Below are 23,057 nucleotides of genomic sequence, written 5' to 3'. Positions count from 1 at the left end.
ATAGGTAGACAGGGATGCCTAGGAGAGGAGAGATGGGTTAGAGAGAAGAGAGAGAAGAGAGAGACAGGGAGAGACAGAGAGATATGTAGACAGGGATGCCTAGGAGAGGAGAGATGGGTTAGAGAGAAGAGAGAGACAGAGAGATATGTAGACAGGGATGCCTAGGAGAGGAGAGATGGGTTAGAGAGAAGAGAGAGACAGAGAGATATGTAGACAGGGATGCCTAGGAGAGGAGAGATGGGTTAGAGAGACAGAGAGAGACAGAGAGAGACAGAGAGATATGTAGACAGGGATGCCTAGGAGAGGAGAGATGGGTTAGAGAGAAGAGAGAGACAGAGAGAGACAGAGAGAGGCAGAGAGAGACAGAGAGATAGGTAGATGGGGATGCCTAGGAGAGGAGAGATGGGTTAGAGAGANAGAGAGAGACAGAGAGATAGGTAGACAGGGATGCCTAGGAGAGGAGAGATGGGTTAGAGAGAAGAGAGAGACAGAGAGATATGTAGACAGGGATGCCTAGGAGAGGAGAGATGGGTTAGAGAAAAGAGAAAGTTCCCAAACATGCCACTTTCACTGCTGTACCCCAAAACTACAACATTTAAATAGGTATAATTTAAAGGAGAGATGACATTAACCATAAAAAACTACAACGCCCTTGAATATTGCCTTGAACCTAAGTGGACTTCTTGTGCAATGGCTTGGGCCTTTGAATAAGTGCACTAAAGAAGACTGCATTTGCGTAATATGTTTATTTTCTCCTATCACAGCCATTTAACTTACCTATGTTGTATGTATGGGGACAAAAGAAGGGGGGGGGGTCATTCAAAAAACACAGCAACCACTATTATTTCACACAGAGTGAGGCCATATCATTTATCATGTGATTTGTTACGCCAAATTTGACTTCTGAACTAATTTAGGCTTGTCGACTTACTATAGGCACTGTACAGTGTCTAGAAGGATATCTTGGAAATGGTGAAGTGAGCTGCACATTTAAACTTAGTGTACTTATCTGGAGTCAATTGCATATTACTGATGGACAGAAATGGCAAAGTAGAACCCGCATAGGCAAATACTGTATTACGTTGTCTAATAGCATCATAGCCAACATTAGCAACGCCAGCCGAGACTGAACCTTAGCAGTACACAGTGAGTTGTGAGAAAATGCTGACTTGACTAGAAGGATAAGCCAGTGGGAACCAATCTCATGCTAACTGTATTAGCTAATGTATGAATATTTAACATGGAAATGCCAGGGAAGATAAATAGTGTTGCACATAAACATTAGCAACGGTAACACAATCATAAACTAACTGTGTTGGTCGTTTGGATTATGAGAGAGTAATAACACACACTTGGGTAAGCACGCATACACATACACACAAACTAACGTGTGCTCATAAGCACACACAACCACCATTCTCAACCAAATGTTTTGAGAATGACGCAAATATTAATTTTCACAAAGTCTACTGCTTCAGTGTATTTAGTTATTTTTGTCAGATGTTACTATGGAATACTGAAGTATAATTACAAGCATTTCATAAGTGTCAAAGGCTTTTATTGACAATTACATGAGGTTGATGCAAAGAGTCAATATTTGCAGTGTTGACCCTTCTTTTTCAAGACCTCTGCAATCCGCCCTGGCATGCTGTCAATTAACTTCTGTGCCACATCCTGACTGATGGCAGCCCATTCTTGCATAATCAATGTTTGGAGTTTGTCAGAATTTGTGGGTTTTTGTTTGTCCACCCGCCTCTTGAGGATTGACCACAAGTTCTCAATGGGATTAAGGTCTGGGGAGTTTCCTGGCCATGGACCCAAAATATCGATGTTTTGTTCCCCGAGCCACTTAGTTATCACTTTTGCCTTATGGCAAGGTGCTCCATCATGCTGGAAAAGGAATTGTTCGTCACCAAACTGTTCCTGGATGGTTGGGAGAAGTTACTCTCGGAGGATGTGTTGGTACCATTCTTTATTCATGGCTGTGTTCTTAGGTAAAATTGTGAGTGAGCCCACTCCCTTGGCTGAGAAGCAACCCCACACATGAATGGTCTCAGGATGCTTTACTGTTGGCATGACACAGGACTGATGGTAGCACTCACCTTGTCTTCTCTGGACAAGCTTTTTTCCGGATGCCCCAAACAATAGGAAAGGGGATTCATCAGAGAAAATTACTTTACCCCAGTCCTCAGCAGTCCAATCTCTGTACATTTTGCAGAATATCAGTCTGTCCTGATGTTCTTCCTGGAGAGAAGTGGCTTCTTTGCTGCACTTCTTGACACCAGGCCATCCTCCAAAAGTCTTCACCTCACTGTGTGTGCAGATGCACTAACCATGGTTGACAGAGGAAGAACAATGATTCCAAGCACCACCCTCCTTTTGAAGCTTCCAGTCTGTTATTCGAACTCAATCAGCATGACAGAGTGATCTCCAGCCTTGTCCTCGTCAACACTCACACCTGTGTTAACGAAAGAATCACTGACATGATGTCAGCTGGTCCTTTTGTGTCAGGGATGAAATGCAGTGGACATGTTTTTGGGGGATTCAGTTCATATGCATGGCAAAGAGGGACTTTGCAATTAATTGCAATTCATCTGATCACTCTTCATAACATTCTGGAGTATATGCAAATCACCATCATACAAACTGAGGCAGCAGACTTTTAACTGTTGAAAAGGCAGCAGCTGCTCTTCCTGGGGTCCAAACACATTAAGACACTTATTAAAGAAAAGATAAAACAGTACATCATTTAACATTTTTACACCACTACATATCAACAATACAACTTGTATAACACCACAATACAACAATATTACAATGCACGTGTGTGTAGAGTGCATGTGCTAGAGCTTGTGTGTGTATGAGTGTATCTATTCCTGTGTGTGTCTCTTCACAGTCTCCGCTGTTCCATTAGGTGTATTTTGACCTGTTTTTGAAATCTGATTCTACTGCTTGGATCTGCATTCCACCTAATGTGGAATAGAGTTCCATGTAGTCATGGCTCTATGTAGTCATGGCTCTATGTAGTGCTGTGTGCATCCCATAGTCTGTTCTGGACTTGGGGACTGTAAAGAGACCTTGTGTCATGTCTTGTGGGGTATGCATGGGTGTCCGAGCTGTATGCTAGTAGTTTAAAACAGACACCTCGGGAACATTCAGCTTGTCAACATCTCATACAAAAACAAGTAGTGAAGAAGTCAATCTCTCCTCCACTTTGAGTCATGAGAGATTGTGTTACTGTTGTGTTACCGTTGCTAATGTTTATGCATATCATTAATGTTAGCAGACAGACAGGGTCTGGTAGTGCTCCAGTCCCAGCAACATCAAACTGTTTTAGAGACTGACAGACAGGGTCTGGTAGTGCTCCAGTCCCAGCAACATCAAACTGTTTTAGAGACTGACAGACAGGGTCTGGTGGTGCTCCAGTCCCAGCAACATCAAACTGTTTTAGAGACTGACAGACAGGGTCTGGTGGTGCTCCAGTCCCAGCAACATCAAACTGTTTTAGAGACTGACAGACAGGGTCTGGTGGTGCTCCAGTCCCAGCAACATCAAACTGTTTTAGAGACTGACAGACATGGTCTGGTACTGATCCAGTCCCAGCAACATCAAACTGTTTTAGAGACTGACAGACAGGGTCTGGTGGTGCTCCAGTCCCAGCAACATCAAACTGTTTTAGAGACTGACAGACATGGTCTGGTACTGATCCAGTCCCAGCAACATCAAACTGTTTTAGAGACTGACAGACAGGGTCTGGTGGTGCTCCAGTCCCAGCAACATCAAACTGTTTTAGAGACTGACAGACATGGTCTGGTACTGATCCAGTCCCAGCAACATCAAACTGTTTTAGAGACTGACAGACAGGGTCTGGTGGTGCTCCAGTCCCAGTAACATCAAACTGTTTTCGAGACTGACAGACATGGTCTGGTACTGATCCAGTCCTCCCTGTCAGAAAAAGCAACAGAGGACTTAGAAAACATATGAACTCCTACAGAAATGGCTGGTCATTTGTTGTTATTCTTTATTTAACCAGGCAAGTCAGTTATGAACAAATTCTTATTTACAATGACGGCCTAGGAACAGTGGGTTAACTGCCTTGTTCAGGGGTAGAAAGACATATGTTTTTTACCTTGTCTGCTCGGGGATTTGATCTAGCAACCTTTCAGTTACTGGACCAACGCTCTAACCACTAGGCTACCTGCCGCCCCAAGCCGTTCCTGCGTGTGTCTCTTCATAATCCCCGCTGCTCCATTAGGTGTATTTTTACCTGTTTTTAAAAATCTGATTCTACTGCTTGCATCAGTTACATGTAGAGGCCACCAAAGTACTGCCCGACTATCTTTACTGATTTCTCTGAACTATTCTCTATTGTCCTTGAGAACTATGATAAAATCATTGTGTTGGGCGATTTAAATTTTCATGTTGACTAAGAGACTGACCCCAAGACCATCAAACATATTCATCCTTTGAACTCTATCGACTTTATCTAATATGTTACCGGGCTCACCCATAACAGCGACAACACTCTGGACCTGGTTATTACCAAGGGGCTTTCTACTGGGCACACCCATAACCACAGCCACACTCTGGACCTGGTTATTACCAAGGGGCTTTCTACTGGGCCCACCCATAACCGCGACCACACTCTGGACCTGGTTATTACCAAGGGGCTTTCTACTGAGCCCACCCATAACCGCGACCATACTCTGGACCTGGTTATTACCAAGGGGCTTTCTATTGACATATCCTCTATTGGTGATGTTGCTTTATTTGATCACCACTCCGTATTTGTTACTACCTTGTTGCCCATAGCGCAGTGTAATACTGAACGCATTATTAAGAAATACTATCTTACCTCTGACATTGATACAGATGTTATTGAGTGTATGAACAACACTCCACCACCTATTCTGCCTTCTTCTTGTGATGATTTATCTGATAACTTTAATAGCATATTAAAAGGCAACCATTGATGCCATAGCTCCAGTAAAGTTTAAAAAGGTCTCATCCAAACAGAGATGAGGGAGGAAACTAATACATTTAATTGAGCAGAAGTGAAGAAAGTCAAAGTTGCAGGTCCATTATGATATTCTGAGAGAGCAACTTGGCATGTATAACAAAGCAATTAGAAATGCCAGACGGGCTCATTTTTGTAACTTGATCTCTATTAATCTGAATAATTCAACAGTGCTCGAGTCCTGACCATTGATGGCCTGATAAATCCTACCCTCGCAAACCTATGTGAACTTTCCTCTACATCTAAATGTGAAGAGTTTGCAGCATATTTCAGAGATACCCAGCCTAATGTTTGTCAGTCAAGCAAGACCTGATGATAAGTTTTGATATGTGCCCTAGACTACCACGCGAAGCCACTATGGATTTATTTTCCCTGGTTGACACAGACATGCTCAGGAAAGTGATATCACAACTTAAACCTTCTACCTGCCTTCTCTATCCTATCCCCACCACCTTTTTCAAAACAGTTTTTAATTGCATATCTGAAGAAGTGAAAGCTATTGTTAATCACTCCCTGTTCACAGGCACTTTCCCCACTGCAATAAACTGCTATGGTGAAACCCCTTCTGAAGAAAAGTCATCTAGATTCTTCAGCTCTCAGCAATTTTCAGCCAATCTCCAACCTTCCATTCTTAAGTAAAATTCTTAAGAAATTGGTTTTCAACCAGCATTTTTTATTTTTTTATCCAATGTGGTATTCGGGCCCACCACAGCACAGAGACAGCCTTAGTCTCTGACAGTCTCTTAGACTCTTAAATTATCTTAAAGCCAACACAGATGCCAAACAGCTCTCTGTCCTTTAGGACCTCTTTAAGACCTATTTAACCAGTCGAAAGTTGTAGCATTCCACAATGTTCGATTTTGGGTCTGGTACTGTTCAGTTTATATATGTTACCCCTTGGCAGTGTTATCAGAAAGAACAGCATTGATTTTCACTGCTACGCAGACACAACTTTATATTTCTGTGTTACCAGAGGATTTTAGCTCTACGGATAATTTATTAGACTGTATTAGTGATTTAAATACTTGGATGGCTCACAACTTCCTCCAACTAAATCAAGACAAGAACAAGGTACTTATTGTTGGAGCCAAAGCACAGAGATAAAATCTGGGGGCACATTTTAATTCACGGACAATACAGATAAAACACCAGGTAAAAAACGAGGTGTTAGTTTAGATTCTGAACTCCATTTCGAATCAAACATTAGGAATGTGACCAATATATTTTTACCACCTGAGGAACATTGCCAAGGTGTTGCCGTTTCTCTCTAAGGCTGATACAGAGAGACTCATCCATGCTTTTATTACAAGCAGGCTTGACTCCTGTAATGCTCTCCTGTCTGAAAAGCAAGCCATTGGTCAATTGCAAAACATACAGAATGCTGCAGCACAGGTACTGACCAAGACCAGACGGAGAGCACACATTACACCAGTCTGAAGGTCTCTGCACTGGCTGCCTGTGAGTTTTACAATTCATTTCTATTGGTTTGTAAATCAATCCACGATTGTGCACCTCAATACATGTCAGACATGCATCTAAGTTATGTACCCAGTAGGTCCCTTAGGTCCTTTGGTACTGGCCTTTTAACTATCCCAAAGCCCAGGACCAAGAGGCATAGAGAGGAAGCCTTTTAACTATCCCAAAGCCTAGGACCAAGAGGCATGGAGAGGCAGAATTTAGTTACTATGCCCCCAGCCTCTGGAATAGCCTGCCAGAGAACCTGAGGCAGGCCGAAACTGGACATATTTAAAAGAGATCTTAAAACACACCTTTTTAGCTTTGCTTTTCCTTAGGGTGCTTTTCCTTAGGGTGCTTTTCCTTAGGGTGCTTTTCCTTAGGGTGCTTTTCCGTCATTCAGTTTAATTTGATATGTTATCCTCTTATGTTTGTTGTAATGTAAATATATTTTTATCTTCATCATTTTTTCCTGTGAAGCACATTGTGTTGCATTCCCTGTCTGAAAGCTTGGTTTGATACTTAATGCATTCCCTGTCTGAAAGCTTGATTTGATACTTAATGCATTCCCTGTCTGAAAGCTTGGTTTGATACTTAATGCATTCCCTGTCTGAAAGCTTGGTTTGATACTTAATGCATTCCCTGTCTGAAAGCTTGGTTTGATACTTAATGCATTCCCTGTCTGAAAGCTTGGTTTGATACTTAATGCATTCCCTGTCTGAAAGCTTGATTTGATACTTAATGCATTCCCTGTCTGAAAGCTTGGTTTGATACTTAATGCATTCCCTGTCTGAAAGCTTGGTTTGATACTTAATGCATTCCCTGTCTGAAAGCTTGGTTTGATACTTAATGCATTCCCTGTCTGAAAGCTTGGTTTGATACTTAATGCATTCCCTGTCTGAAAGCTTGGTTTGATACTTAATGCATTCCCTGTCTGAAAGCTTGGTTTGATACTTAATGCATTCCCTGTCTGAAAGCTTGGTTTGATACTTAATGCATTCCCCCTGTCTGAAAGCTTGGTTTGATACTTAATGCATTCCCTGTCTGAAAGCTTGGTTTGATACTTAATGCATTCCCTGTCTGTCTGATTCCCTGTCTGAAGCTTGATTTGATACTTAATGCATTCCCTGTCTGAAAGCTTGGTTTGATACTTAATGCATTCCCTGTCTGAAAGCTTGGTTTGATACTTAATGCATTCCCTGTCTGAAAGCTTGGTTTGATACTTAATGCATTCCCTGTCTGAAAGCTTGGTTTGATACTTAATGCATTCCCTGTCTGAAAGCTTGGTTTGATACTTAATGCATTCCCTGTCTGAAAGCTTGATTTGATACTTAATGCATTCCCTGTCTGAAAGCTTGATTTGATACTTAATGCATTCCCTGTCTGAAAGCTTGGTTTGATACTTAATGCATTCCCTGTCTGAAAGCTTGATTTGATACTTAATGCATTCCCTGTCTGAAAGCTTGGTTTGATACTTAATGCATTCCCTGTCTGAAAGCTTGGTTTGATACTTAATGCATTCCCTGTCTGAATACTTAATGCATTCCCTGTCTGATTTTTGATACTTAATGCATTCCCTGTCTGAAAGCTTGGTTTGATACTTAATGCATTCCCTGTCTGAAAGCTTGGTTTGATACTTAATGCATTCCCTGTCTGAAAGCTTGATTTGATACTTAATGCATTCCCTGTCTGAAAGCTTGGTTTGATACTTAATGCATTCCCTGTCTGAAAGCTTGGTTTGATACTTAATGCATTCCCTGTCTGAAAGCTTGGTTTGATACTTAATGCATTCCCTGTCTGAAAGCTTGGTTTGATACTTAATGCATTCCCTGTCTGAAAGCTTGGTTTGATACTTAATGCATTCCCTGTCTGAAAGCTTGGTTTGATACTTAATGCATTCCCTGTCTGAAAGCTTGGTTTGATACTTAATGCATTCCCTGTCTGAAAGCTTGGTTTGATACTTAATGCATTCCCTGTCTGAAAGCTTGGCTTTTTGATACTTAATGCATTCCCTGTCTGAAAGCTTGGTTTGATACTTAATGCATTCCCTGTCTGAAAGCTTGATTTGATACTTAATGCATTCCCTGTCTGAAAGCTTGGTTTGATACTTAATGCATTCCCTGTCTGAAAGCTTGGTTTGATACTTAATGCATTCCCTGTCTGAAAGCTTGATTTGATACTTAATGCATTCCCTGTCTGAAAGCTTGGTTTGATACTTAATGCATTCCCTGTCTGAAAGCTTGGTTTGATACTTAATGCATTCCCTGTCTGAAAGCTTGATTTGATACTTAATGCATTCCCTGTCTGAAAGCTTGGTTTGATACTTAATGCATTCCCTGTCTGAAAGCTTGGTTTGATACTTAATGCATTCCCTGTCTGAAAGCTTGGTTTGATACTTAATGCATTCCCTGTCTGAAAGCTTGATTTGATACTTAATGCATTCCCTGTCTGAAAGCTTGGTTTGATACTTAATGCATTCCCTGTCTGAAAGCTTGGTTTGATACTTAATGCATTCCCTGTCTGAAAGCTTGATTTGATACTTAATGCATTCCCTGTCTGAAAGCTTGGTTTGATACTTAATGCATTCCCTGTCTGAAAGCTTTGGTTTGATACTTAATGCATTCCCTGTCTGAAAGCTTGATTTGATACTTAATGCATTCCCTGTCTGAAAGCTTGGTTTGATACTTAATGCATTCCCTGTCTGAAAGCTTGATTTCATACTTAATGCATTCCCTGTCTGAAAGCTTGGTTTGATACTTAATGCATTCCCTGTCTGAAAGCTTGGTTTGATACTTAATGCATTCCCTGTCTGAAAGCTTGGTTTGATACTTAATGCATTCCCTGTCTGAAAGCTTGGTTTGATACTTAATGCATTCCCTGTCTGAAAATGCATTGATTTGATACTTAATGCATTCCCTGTCTGAAAGCTTGATTTGATACTTAATGCATTCCATGTCTGAAAGCTTGATTTGATACTTAATGCATTCCCTGTCTGAAAGCTTGATTTGATACTTAATGCATTCCCTGTCTGAAAGCTTGATTTGATACTTAATGCATTCCCTGTCTGAAAGCTTGATTTGATACTTAATGCATTCCCTGTCTGAAAGCTTGATTTGATACTTAATGCATTCCCTGTCTGAAAGCTTGATTTGATACTTAATGCATTCCCTGTCTGAAAGCTTGATTTGATACTTAATGCATTCCCTGTCTGAAAGCTTGATTTGATACTTAATGCATTCCATGTCTGAAAGCTTGATTTGATACTTAATGCATTCCCTGTCTGAAAGCTTGATTTGATACTTAATGCATTCCCTGTCTGAAAGCTTGATTTGATACTTAATGCATTCCCTGTCTGAAAGCTTGATTTGATACTTAATGCATTCCCTGTCTGAAAGCTTGATTTGATACTTAATGCATTCCCTGTCTGAAAGCTTGATTTGATACTTAATGCATTCCCTGTCTGAAAGCTTGATTTGATACTTAATGCATTCCCTGTCTGAAAGCTTGATTTGATACTTAATGCATTCCCTGTCTGAAAGCTTGATTTGATACTTAATGCATTCCCTGTCTGAAAGCTTGGTTTGATACTTAATGCATTCCCTGTCTGAAAGCTTGGTTTGATACTTAATGCATTCCCTGTCTGAAAGCTTGGTTTGATACTTAATGCATTCCCTGTCTGAAAGCTTGGTTTGATACTTAATGCATTCCCTGTCTGAAAGCTTGATTTGATGCTTAAAACGTGTTAAGGATCTTGAGTCCCAATTGGGAACCGGCCCTCCCACCGTCAGCTGGAATGTGGCGCATGGAACGCAAATAATATTCTTAAAAATATTTAACCTCCACACATTAACAAGTCCAATAGCTCAAATGAAAGATAAACAACTTGTTTATCTACCCAGCAAGTCAGATTTCTAAAATGTTTTACGGCGAAAACATAGCACATATTTATGTCAAACCACCACCGAAGACACACCAAAGACACAGCTAATTTCCATAGCCAAATTGAACAAAATATGCAATCACCAAACGCAGGATTAAAAGAAAAATAATTTCACTAACCTTTTGAAATCTTCATCAGATGACAGTAATATAACATGTTACCCAGTACATTTATGTTTTTTTTCAATAATATGCTATATATATCCATAAATCTCTGTTTACAATGACGCATTGTTCAGAAAATGCTACTCGAATGTCCGGAGAAATGCGATAGCTCCGGCAGATGCCGTCAGCTAACAAGGAATACACATTATAAACTTTGACTAAATATGCATGTTCTACATATATATAGAAAGATACACTTCTTCTAAATGCAATCGCTGTGTTACATTTATTTTTAACGTTACAGATTTCGTTCACTATGTAATAATATGAGACGGCGCTCAGAAATTAGCATTATGGCTCCTCTACTTCGGAGTCCACAGAAACCCATAATAAACACATAAATATTCCCTTACCTTTGCTGTTCTTCCATCAGAAGACGTGGAAGGGTTTATACTTACCAAAAACAACTTTAGTTTGGAAGTCTGTGTCTTTCGGTGATCAAACACGACATATTCCGGTTGAAATGCGGCCAAAAAGTCGAGTGGATGCGCACCAAAACGTCGAAATTACATATTATATGTCGACTAAACTTGTCAAACTATGTTCAGAACACAGGGTTAGCATGTTATCTAGGTTCACAGCAATCCTGAGGACGATCAGAAACACACGCGTCGTTTAATCAATCTTGGAAGAAAGACATCACCCGAGCAGAGCGCGCATGAGAGTAACCTGTTTTTTCGCGTGACCGAAAGGTTTCGGCCCGCCAAAACTCTCGTGAGCGCGCGATTCTCACAATGAGAAGCCCCATTGAAAGCAGACATCGCGCTGAAGACATAGAAACTGTTCCCAGGACTGTAGGTGCTTGGGAAGGGTGGGGGCGATGACGTCAAAGTTGGGGCAACTTTTATGATGACAAGAGAGAGTTTGGGAGAATTAGTGCCCTGAGAGTTCTGCTTTACATAGAGACATAATTTAAACGGTTTTAGAAGCTTTAGAGTGTTTTCTATTCAATAATAATTTTTATATGCATATATTAGCAATTTTTGACAGATTTTTTTTCTGTTTACTATGGGCACGCAATTCCTCCAAAGGGGGCAGTAATCAGCCCTATCTTTAACAGGTTTTAATGCATTCCCTGTCTGAAAGCTTGATTTGATACTTAATGCATTCCCTGTCTGAAAGCTTGATTTGATACTTAATGCATTCCCTGTCTGAAAGCTTGGTTTGATACTTAATGCATTCCCTGTCTGAAAGCTTGGTTTGATACTTAATGCATTCCCTGTCTGAAAGCTTGATTTGATACTTAATGCATTCCCTGTCTGAAAGCTTGGTTTGATACTTAATGCATTCCCTGTCTGAAAGCTTGATTTGATACTTAATGCATTCCCTGTCTGAAAGCTTGATTTGATACTTAATGCATTCCCTGTCTGAAAGCTTGATTTGATACTTAATGTACTTCCGGCGCCGACAGAGATGGCCGCCTCGCTTCGCGTTCCTAGGAAACTATGCAGTTTTTTGTTTTTTTACGTGTTATTTCTTACATTAGTACCCCAGGTCATCTTAGGTTTCATTACATACAGTCGAGAAGAACTACTGAATATAAGATCAGCGTCAACTCACCATCAGTACGACCAAGAATATGTTTTTCGCGACGCGGATCCTGTGTTCTGCCTTACAAACAGGACAACGGAGTGGATTCCATGCAGCGACCCAAAAACGACTCAGAAAAAGAGGGAAGCGAAGCGGTCTTCTGGTCAGACTCCGGAGACGGGCACACCGTGCACCACTCCCTAGCATTCTTCTTGCCAATGTCCAGTCTCTTGACAACAAGGTTGATGAAATCCGAGCAAGGGTAGCATTCCAGAGGGACATCAGAGACTGTAACGTTCTCTGCTTCACGGAAACATGGCTCACTGGAGAGACGCTATCCGAAGCGGTGCAGCCAGCGGGTTTCTCCACGCATCGCGCCGACAGAAACAAACATCTTTCTGGTAAGAAGAGGGGCGGGGGCGTATGCCTTATGGCCAACGTGACATGGTGTGATGAAAGAAACATACAGGAACTCAAATCCTTCTGTTCACCTGATTTAGAATTCCTCACAATCAAATGTAGACCGCATTATCTACCAAGAGAATTCTCTTCGATTATAATCACAGCCGTATATATCCCCCCCAAGCAGACACATCGATGGCTCTGAACGAACTTTATTTAACTCTCTGCAAACTGGAAACGATTTATCCGGAGGCTGCATTCATTGTAGCTGGGGATTTTAACAAGGCTAATCTGAAAACAAGACTCCCTACATTTTATCAGCATATCGATTGCGCAACCAGGGGTGGAAAGACCCTGGATCATTGTTACTCTAACTTCCGCGACGCATATAAGGCCCTGCCCCGCCCCCTTTCGGAAAAGCTGACCACGACTCCATTTTGTTGATCCCTGCCTACAGACAGAAACTAAAACAAGAGGCTCCCACGCTGAGGTCTGTCCAACGCTGGTCCGACCAAGCTGACTCCACACTCCAAGACTGCTTCCATCACGTGGACTGGGAGATGTTTCGTATTGCGTCAGACAACAACATTGACGAATACGCTGATTCGGTGTGCGAGTTCATTAGAACGTGCGTTGAAGATGTCGTTCCCATAGCAACATTTAAAACATTCCCTAACCAGAAACCGTGGATTGATGGCAGCATTCGTGTGAAACTGAAAGCGCGAACCACTGCTTTTAATCAGGGCAAGGTGTCTGGTAACATGACTGAATACAAACAGTGCAGCTATTCCCTCCGCAAGGCTATCAAACAAGCTAAGCGCCAGTACAGAGACAAAGTAGAATCTCAATTCAACGGCTCAGACACAAGAGGCATGTGGCAGGGTCTACAGTCAATCACGGACTACAGGAAGAAATCCAGCCCAGTCACGGACCAGGATGTCTTGCTCCCAGGCAGACTAAATAACTTTTTTGCCCGCTTTGAGGACAATACAGTGCCACTGACACGGCCTGCAACGAAAACATGCGGTCTCTCCTCCACTGCAGCCGAGGTGAGTAAGACATTTAAACGTGTTAACCCTCGCAAGGCTGCAGGCCCAGACGGCATCCCCAGCCGCGCCCTCAGAGCATGCGCAGACCAGCTGGACGGTGTGTTTACGGACATATTCAATCAATCCCAATACCAGTCTGCTGTTCCCACATGCTTCAAGAGGGCCACTCACATCCGTCATCATGAAGTGCTTTGAGAGACTAGTCAAGGACCATATCACCTCCACCCTACCTGACACCCTAGACCCACTCCAATTTGCTTACCGCCCAAATAGGTCCACAGACGATGCAATCTCAACCACACTGCACACTGCCCTAACCCATCTGGACAAGAGGAATACCTATGTGAGAATGCTGTTCATCGACTACAGCTCGGCATTCAACACCATAGTACCCTCCAAGCTCGTCATCAAGCTCGAGACCTGGGTCTCGACCCCGCCCTGTGCAACTGGGTACTGGACTTCCTGACGGGCCGCCCCCAGGTGGTGAGGGTAGGCAACAACATCTCCTCCCCGCTGATCCTCAACACTGGGGCCCCACAAGGGTGCGTTCTGAGCCCTCTCCTGTACTCCCTGTTCGCCCACGACTGCGTGGCCACGCACGCCTCCAACTCAATCATCAAGTTTGCGGACGACACAACAGTGGTAGGCTTGATTACCAACAACGACGAGACGGCCTACAGGGAGGAGGTGAGGGCCCTCGGAGTGTGGTGTCAGGAAAATAACCTCACACTCAACGTCAACAAAACTAAGGAGATGATTGTGGACTTCAGGAAACAGCAGAGGGAACACCCCCATCCACATCGATGGAACAGTAGTGGAGAGGGTAGCAAGTTTTAAGTTCCTCGGCATACACATCACAGACAAACTGAATTGGTCCACTCACACAGACAGCATCGTGAAGAAGGCGCAGCAGCGCCTCTTCAACCTCAGGAGGCTGAAGAAATTCGGCTTGTCACCAAAAGCACTCACAAACTTCTACAGATGCACAATCGAGAGCATCCTGGCGGGCTGTATCACCGCCTGGTATGGCAACTGCACCGCCCTCAACCGTAAGGCTCTCCAGAGGGTAGTGAGGTCTGCACAACGCATCACCGGGGGCAAACTACCTGCCCTCCAGGACACCTACACCACCCGATGCTACAGGAAGGCCATAAAGATCATCAAGGACATCAACCACCCGAGCCACTGCCTGTTCACCCCGCTGTCATCCAGAAGGCGAGGTCAGAACAGGTGCATCAAAGCTGGGACCGAGAGACTGAAAAACAGCTTCTATCTCAAGGCCATCAGACTGTTAAACAGCCACCACTAACATTGAGTGGCTGCTGCCAACACACTGTCAATGACACTGACTCAACTCCAGCCACTTTAATAATGGGAATTGATGGGAAATGATGTAAATATATCACTAGCCACTTTAAACAATGCTACCTTATATAATGTTACTTACCCTACATTATTCATCTCATATGCATACGTATATACTGTACTCTATATCATCGACTGCATCCTTATGTAATACATGTATCACTAGCCACTTTAACTATGCCACTTGGTTTACATACTCATCTCATATGTATATACTGTACTCGATATCATCTACTGTATCTTGCCTATGCTGCTCTGTACCATCACTCATTCATATATCCTTATGTACATATTCTTTATCCCCTTACACTGTGTATAAGACAGTAGTTTTTTTGGAATTGTTAGTTAGATTACTTGTTCGTTATTACTGCATTGTCGGAACTAGAAGCACAAGCATTTCGCTACACTCGCATTAACATCTGCTAACCATGTGTATGTGACAAATACAATTTGATTTGATTTGATTTGCATTCCCTGTCTGAAAGCTTGATTTGATACTTAATGCATTCCCTGTCTGAAAGCTTGATTTGATACTTAATGCATTCCCTGTCTGAAAGCTTGGTTTGATACTTAATGCTCATCTACTGTATCTTGCCTATGCTGCGCCATGCGCCATGCTCTACCAACTGAGCCACATGGGACACCGATACCTCCTGAACAACCTTCCTTCAACTGCATTTACATGACTTTTACATTGTAACGTGAGTAACATAGCAGATACTCTTACTCTTGCCTTGCTCAAGGGCACATCGGCAGATGTTTCACCTAGTTGGGATTTCGAACCAGCACATTGGAACACTCCAACCAGTGTGTTCTGTGGAGCAAATCATCTCACAAAACATCCAGGGGGTGTTTCTCAATGATCAATTTAAATAACACTAGTCACATATGTAACATATTGAAGTGTATTGAAGTCTGTATAAGAACAAAGTGGAAAGTTATATTTCATCAAAACAATTTGATCTTGGTCATGACTGATATGAAACTCAAACATCTGACCCCACCTCTTCCTCTGTTCCTCAAGACTCTCTCTTATCAGACCTCCAGAACCTCTGTTCTTTTCCCCTCGAGGACACAGTTATCTGCAACCCTGAGGGAAACACAAACACACACACACTCCCAGCGGTTCTAAGAATCCCAAGGGTAGCGCCTGACAATGTCAGCAGAATGTTCTAGCGAGATGAGGAGAGGATGGCTGGGCGTGACAAGGTCACTACAGCTTACTATGACTGCAGCATTGGACACTACAGCTTACTATGACTGCAGCATTGGTCACTACAGCTTACTATGACTGCAGCATTGGTCACTACAGCTTACTATGACTGCAGCATTGGTCACTACAGCTTACTATGACTGCAGCATTGGTCACTACAGCTTACTATGACTGCAGCATTGGTCACTACAGCTTACTATGACTGCAGCATTGGTCACTACAGCTTACTATGACTGCAGCATTGGTCACTACAGCTTACTATGACTGCAGCATTGGTCACTACAGCTTACTATGACTGCAGCATTGGTCACTACAGCTTACTATGACTGCAGCATTGGTCACTACAGCTTACTATGACTGCAGCATTGGTCACTACAGCTTACTATGACTGCAGCATTGGTCACTACAGCTTACTATGACTGCAGCATTGGTCACTACAGCTTACTATGACTGCAGCATTGGTCACTACAGCTTACTATGACTGCAGCATTGGTCACTACAGCTTACTATGACTGCAGCATTGGTCACTACAGCTTACTATGACTGCAGCATTGGTCACTACAGCTTACTATGACTGCAGCATTGGTCACTACAGCTTACTATGACTGCAGCATTGGACACTACAGCTTACTATGACTGCAGCATTGGTCACTACAGCTTACTATGACTGCAGCATTGGTCACTACAGCTTACTATGACTGCAGCATTGGTCACTACAGCTTACTATGACTGCAGCATTGGTCACTACAGCTTACTATGACTGCAGCATTGGACACTACAGCTTACTATGACTGCAGCGTTGGACACTACAGCTTACTATGACTGCATCATTGGACACTACAGCTTACTATGACTGCAGCATTGGTCACTACAGCTTACTATGACTGCAGCATTGGTCACTACAGCTTACTATGACTGCAGCATTGGTCACTACAGCATGCAGCATGGTCACTAGCTTACTATGACTGCAGCATTGGACACTATGACTGCAGCATTACTACTGACTGCAGCATTGGTCACTACAGCTTACTATGACTGCAGCATTGGTCACTACAGCTTACTATGACTGCAGCATTGGTCACTACAGCTTACTATGACTGCAGCATTGGTCACACAGCTTACTATGACTGCACATTGGTGACTGACTGCAGCATTGGTCACTACAGCTTACTATGACTGCAGCATTGGTCACTACAGCTTACTATGACTGCAGCATTGGTCACTACAGCTTACTATGACTGCAGCATTGGTCACTACAGCTTACTATGACTGCAGCATTGGTCACTACAGCTTACTATGACTGCAGCATTGGTCACTACAGCTTACTATGACTGCAGCATTGGTCACTACAGCTTACTATGACTGCAGCATTGGTCACTACAGCTTACTATGACTGCAGCATTGGTCACTACAGCTTACTATGACTGCAGCATTGGTCACTACAGCTTACTATGACTGCAGCATTGGTCACTACAGCTTACTATGACTGCAGCATTGGTCACTACAGCTTACTATGACTGCAGCATTGGTCACTACAGCTTACTATGACTGCAGCATTGGTCACACACCCTTCCAGCTCCATTCATTTACTCTGGATTCTCCCAACCTGCATTGTATTTTATTGTTGTTGAATTGAACCTTTATTTAACGAGGCAAGTCAGTTAAGAACACATTCTTATTTACAACGACGGCCTGCACAGGCCAAACCCGGATGACGCTGGACCAATTTGGCCGCACTATGGGACTCCCAATCACGGCCGGTTGTGATACAGCCTGGATTTGAACTAGGGTGTCTGTAGTGACGCCTCTAGCACTGTGATGCAGTGCCTTAGACCGCTGCACCACTCGGGAGCACTAGGCCCAATTTGTGTGCGTACAGCCCTGTGCGTATGTGTGTGGGTGTGTGTTTCCGTATGCGTGTGTGTCTGATATTGCGCAGTGCTCTGACGCACCTGACCTGATCTGGTACAGATTTGTCAATGGTTGTAGTGGGCGGATATCCCACGCCTGCTACTTTATGAATTTCTGTGTTGCCTAGCAACCGTGTGGACACTTTGCCTTCCCTCTCCCCCTCCCCCCATCTCTCCCCATCGTTCTCTCTGCAGGGGCTCCACAGTGAAAAAGTTCATACTTTGTTTCCTTCTAAGAAGTCGTACTTTCAGCTGAAGGAACCCCGCACCGCTTTACCAAACACCCCCCCCCCTAAAGTGGTCCTTGGTTGTCATGGCATCGGTCTGCGTTCACATGGAGAGGACAGAGGATCCACGTCTGTGTGACGAGAGAGATGGAACCCCCTCCGCTCAAACACACATATGCAAGACAGGCGACAGAGAAGGACACGTTTTTCCACCTTCTCAATGCCCATATATAGGAACTGTGGCAATGAAAGACGTTTGATGATGTCTTGGGGTTGCTCCTGTGGTTACAACTAAATGCTCTCTCTCTTTCTCTCCCTCTCTCTCTCTGACTCCCTCACTTGCTCTATTTATCACACACACACACACACACGCACACACGCACACACGCGCACACATACACACACGCACAGCAGCCTTTTACAGTAACCCTCTGCAGCACACATCAGAGTACAGTCCGTCTCTCTGACTGACAGCTTGAGTGACAGCTGAGACCTCGCTACCACGGCGATCGATACAGCGCTTAACACACTTCTGTCAGACAGTGAGAGAGAAATGTGGAGAAAGAGATGTGGGCTGATGTAGGGAAGGAGAGAGAGATGGGGGGTGAGGTAGGGAAGGAGAGAGAGAGACAGAGAGATGGGGGGTGAGGTAGGGAAGGAGAGAGATAGAGATGTGGGGAAGGAGAGAGAGAGATATGGGCTGATGTAGGGAAGGAGAGAGAGAGATGTGGGGTGAGGTAGGGAAGGAGAGAGAGAGACAGAGATGTGGGGTGAGGTAGGGAAGGAGAGAGAGAGACAGAGAGATGGGGGTGAGGTAGGGAAGGAGAGAGATAGAGATGTGGGGAAGGAGAGAGAGAGATGTGGGCTGATGTAGGGAAGGAGAGAGAGATGTGGGGTGAGGTAGGGAAGGAGAGAGAGAGACAGAGATGTGGGGTGAGGTAGGGAAGGAGAGAGAGAGACGGAGAGATGGGGGTGAGGTAGGGAAGGAGAGAGAGAGACAGAGAGATGTGGGGTGAGGTAGGGAAGGAGAGAGAGAGACAGAGATGTGGGGTGAGGTAGGGAAGGAGAGAGAGAGACAGAGAGATGGGGTGAGGTAGGGAAGGAGAGAGATAGAGATGTGGGGAAGGAGAGAGAGAGATGTGGGCTGATGTAGGGAAGGAGAGAGAGATGTGGGGTGAGGTAGGGAAGGAGAGAGAGAGACAGAGATGTGGGGTGAGGTAGGGAAGGAGAGAGAGAGACGGAGAGATGGGGGTGAGGTAGGGAAGGAGAGAGAGAGAGAGAGAGATGGGGGTGAGGTAGGGAAGGAGAGAGAGAGAGAGAGAGAGATATGTGGGGTGAGGTAGGGAAGGAGAGAGAGAGACAGAGAGATGGGGGGTGAGGTAGGGAAGGAGAGAGAGAGAGATGGGGGTGAGGTAGGGAAGGAGAGAGAGAGACAGAGAGATGGGGGTGAGGTAGAGAAGGAGAGAGAGAGACAGAGAGATGCGGGTTGAGGTAGGGAAGGAGAGAGAGCGACAGAGAGATGGGGTTTGAGGTAGGGAAGGAGAGAGAGAGACAGAGAGATGCGGGTTGAGGTAGGGAAGGAGAGAGAGCGACAGAGAGATGTGGGTTGAGGTAGGGAAGGAGAGAGAGCGACAGAGAGATGGGGGTTGAGGTAGGGAAGGAGAGAGAGAGACAGAGAGATGCGGGTTGAGGTAGGGAAGGAGAGAGAGCGACAGAGAGATGTGGGTTGAGGTAGGGAAGGAGAGAGAGCGACAGAGAGATGGGGGTTGAGGTAGGGAAGGAGAGAGAGAGACAGAGAGATGTGGGATGAGGTAGGAAGGAGAGAGAGAGACAGCGAGATGTGCGATGAGGTAGGGAAGGAGAGAGAGAGAGAGAGACAGAGAGATGGGGGGTGATGTAGGGAAGAAGAGAGAGAGACAGAGAGATGTGGGATGAGGTAGGGAAGGAGAGAGAGACAGAGAGATGGGGGTGAGCTAGGGAAGGAGAGAGAGAGACGGAGAGATGGGGGTTGAGGCCAAAGGGAAAGAAAGTTGTGGAGAAAAAGCGAAGAGGTGAAACCGAGTGGAAAACGAGAGAGAGACATTTCACCACTTAAAAAGAGGAGGAGAACAGAGCCCAGTGGGACTGCCATCACTCTGACAATCTGAAAGACCGGACGGATGAGAGGAGGAAGGAGAGAAGAACAGATGGAGAGAAGGAGGAGAGAAAAAGGGAGGGAGACTGACGAGGTGTGGAGTAAGTCTGCTTTGGTGGTGGACATTGGCGCTGAAAAAGCATCCTTACTTACAATTTAACCTCTGCAATTAAACAATACAGATGGATATTTTGTGAAGATTGTGCTGAGTAGTTGATTGGTTGAACAAACACTTTGAAAGTTCCAGGACTAGTTGAAGCATCCTGTTATGAGTAATATGATTCCCTTGTTGAGAGACAAACCAATCAGGAGGGAGCTGATTGCCTTGGGGACAGGGAGAGGAGGTGTGAGGAGAATTTTGGGCTAGTTGAAACCAAAATGAGGCCAGTTGAGAACAAAATGTACACACATACACAAAATGTATGTGGACCCTGCTAATCGGCCAGGGACTCCATCCCAGGCCCATCATCCCCCACCACACAGAGACCCAGGTGTTGATAGATAGTTAACTCTAGCCTGGCTGTGGGCCAAACGCAGGAGGGAAGAGGGGGGACAGAGGGTGGAGACAGGAGGGGGAGAGGGGGAAGACAGAGGAGGGAGACATGAGGGGGAGACAGAGGGGGAGAGAGGGAAGGGAAAGAGGGGGAGACAGGGAGACAGGAGGGGGAGAGAGGGAGGACAGAGGGGGTGAAAGGGGGGAAAAGGGGGAAACGGAGGGGAAAGAGCTGGGAGAATGGATACTGATGCTCTTCCCCGTTGTGGAGACAACAAGAGAGAGCAAAATTAAGGGAGAGCGAAAGAGAGAGAAACTAAACAAAGTGAGAAAAAGATATTCAGAAAGATAGTGAGAAAGATACATTTGAAGTCGGAAGTTTACATACACTTAGGCTGGAGTCATTAAAACTCGTTTTTCAACCACTCCACAAATTTCTTGTTAACAAACTATAGTTTTGGCAAGTTGGTTAGGATGTCTACTCTGTGAATGACACAAGTCATTTTTTCAACAATTGTTTACAGACAGATTATTTCACTAATAATTCACTGTATCACAATTCCAGTGGGTCAGAAGTTTACATACAGTAAGTTGACTGTGCCTTTAAACAGCTTGGAAAATTCCAGAAAATGATGTCATGGCTTTAGAAGCTTCTGATAGGCTAATTGACATCATTTGAGTCAATTTTGAGGTGTACCTGTGGATGTATTTCCAGGACGACCTTCAAACTCAGTGCCTCTTTGCTTGGCATCATGGGAAAATCAAAAGAAATCAGCCAATACCTCAGAAAAAAATTGTAGACATCCACAAGTCTGGTTCATCCTTGGGAGCAATTTCCAAATGCCTGAAGGTACCACGTTAATCTGTACAAACAATAGTACGCAAGTATAAACACCGTGGGACCACGCAGCCGTCATACCGCTCAGGAAGGCTGTCTCCTAGAGATGAACGTACTTTGGTGCAAAAGTGCAAATCAATCCCAGAACAACAGCAAAGAACCTTGTGAATATGCTGGAGGAAACAGGTACAAAAGTCTCTATATCCACAATAAAACTAGTCCTATATCGACATAATCTGAAAGGCCGGTCAGCAAGGAAGAAGCCACTGCTCCAAAACCGCCAGAAAAAAGCCAGACTACAGTTTGTAACTGCACATGGGGACAAAGATCGTACTTTTGGGGGAAATGTCCTCTTGTCTGATGAAACAAAAATGGACCTGTTTGGCCATAATGACCATAGTTATGTTTGGAGGAAAAAGGGAGAGGTTTGCAAGCCGAAGAACACCATCCCAACCGGGAAGCACAGTGGTGGCAGGATCATGTTGTGGGGGTGCTTTGCTGCAGGAGGGACTGGTGCACTTCACAAAATAGATGGCATTATGAGGAGGAAAATTATGTGGATATATTGAAGCAACATCTCAAGACATCAGTTAAAGTTAAAGCTTGGTCGCAAATGGGTCTTCCAAATGGACAATGACCCCAAGCATACTTCCAAAGTTGTGGAAAAATGGCTTAAGAACAACAAAGTCAAGGTATTGGAGTGGCCATCACAAAGCCCTGACCTCAATCCTATAGAACATTTGTGGGCAGAACTGAAAAAGCGTGTGCGAGCAAGGAGGCCTACAAACCTGACTCAGTTACACCAGCTCTGTCAGGAGGAATGGGCCAAAATTCACCCAACTTATTGTGGGAAGCTTGTGGAAGGCTCCCCGAAATGTTTGACCCAAGTTAAACAATTTAAAGGCAACCAAATACTTTGCTACCAAATACTAATTGAGTGTATGTAAACTTCTGACCCACTGAGAATGTGATGAAAGAAATAAAAGCTGAAATAAATCATTCTCCCTACTCTACTTATTCTGACATTTCACATTCTTAAAATAAAGTGGTGATCCTAACTGACCTAAGACAGGGAATTTGTAGTAGGATTAAATGTCAGGAATTGTGAAAAACTGAGTTTAAATGTATTTGGCTAAGGTATATGTAAAGTTCCGACTTCAACTGTAGATAGTGAGAAAGATAGATAGTGAGAAAGATAGATAGTGAGAAAGATAGTGAAAGAGAGCGCAAGTGGTCGAGAGAGATACTATGCGATTCTCACGACAACACAAAGACAAATACACACCAAGCGCAAAACGACATCCACTGAGCTCTATTAGT

The 23,057-nt window shown here is 44.0% G+C and overlaps 1 protein-coding gene across 1 annotated transcript in view; it reads right to left on the bottom strand.

Moving 5' to 3' along the window:
* The window catches only part of LOC112237188 (ankyrin repeat and sterile alpha motif domain-containing protein 1B), a 394,948-nt gene that overhangs the window by 192,496 nt on the left and 179,395 nt on the right, over window positions 1–23,057 (bottom strand).

The sequence above is a fragment of the Oncorhynchus tshawytscha genome, linkage group LG17, assembly GCF_018296145.1.
Source record: "Oncorhynchus tshawytscha isolate Ot180627B linkage group LG17, Otsh_v2.0, whole genome shotgun sequence".
Taxonomy (NCBI): Eukaryota; Metazoa; Chordata; class Actinopteri; order Salmoniformes; family Salmonidae; genus Oncorhynchus; species Oncorhynchus tshawytscha.
Note: the sequence above shows the minus strand (reverse complement) of the source record. Positions and strands in the feature narration are given on the sequence as shown.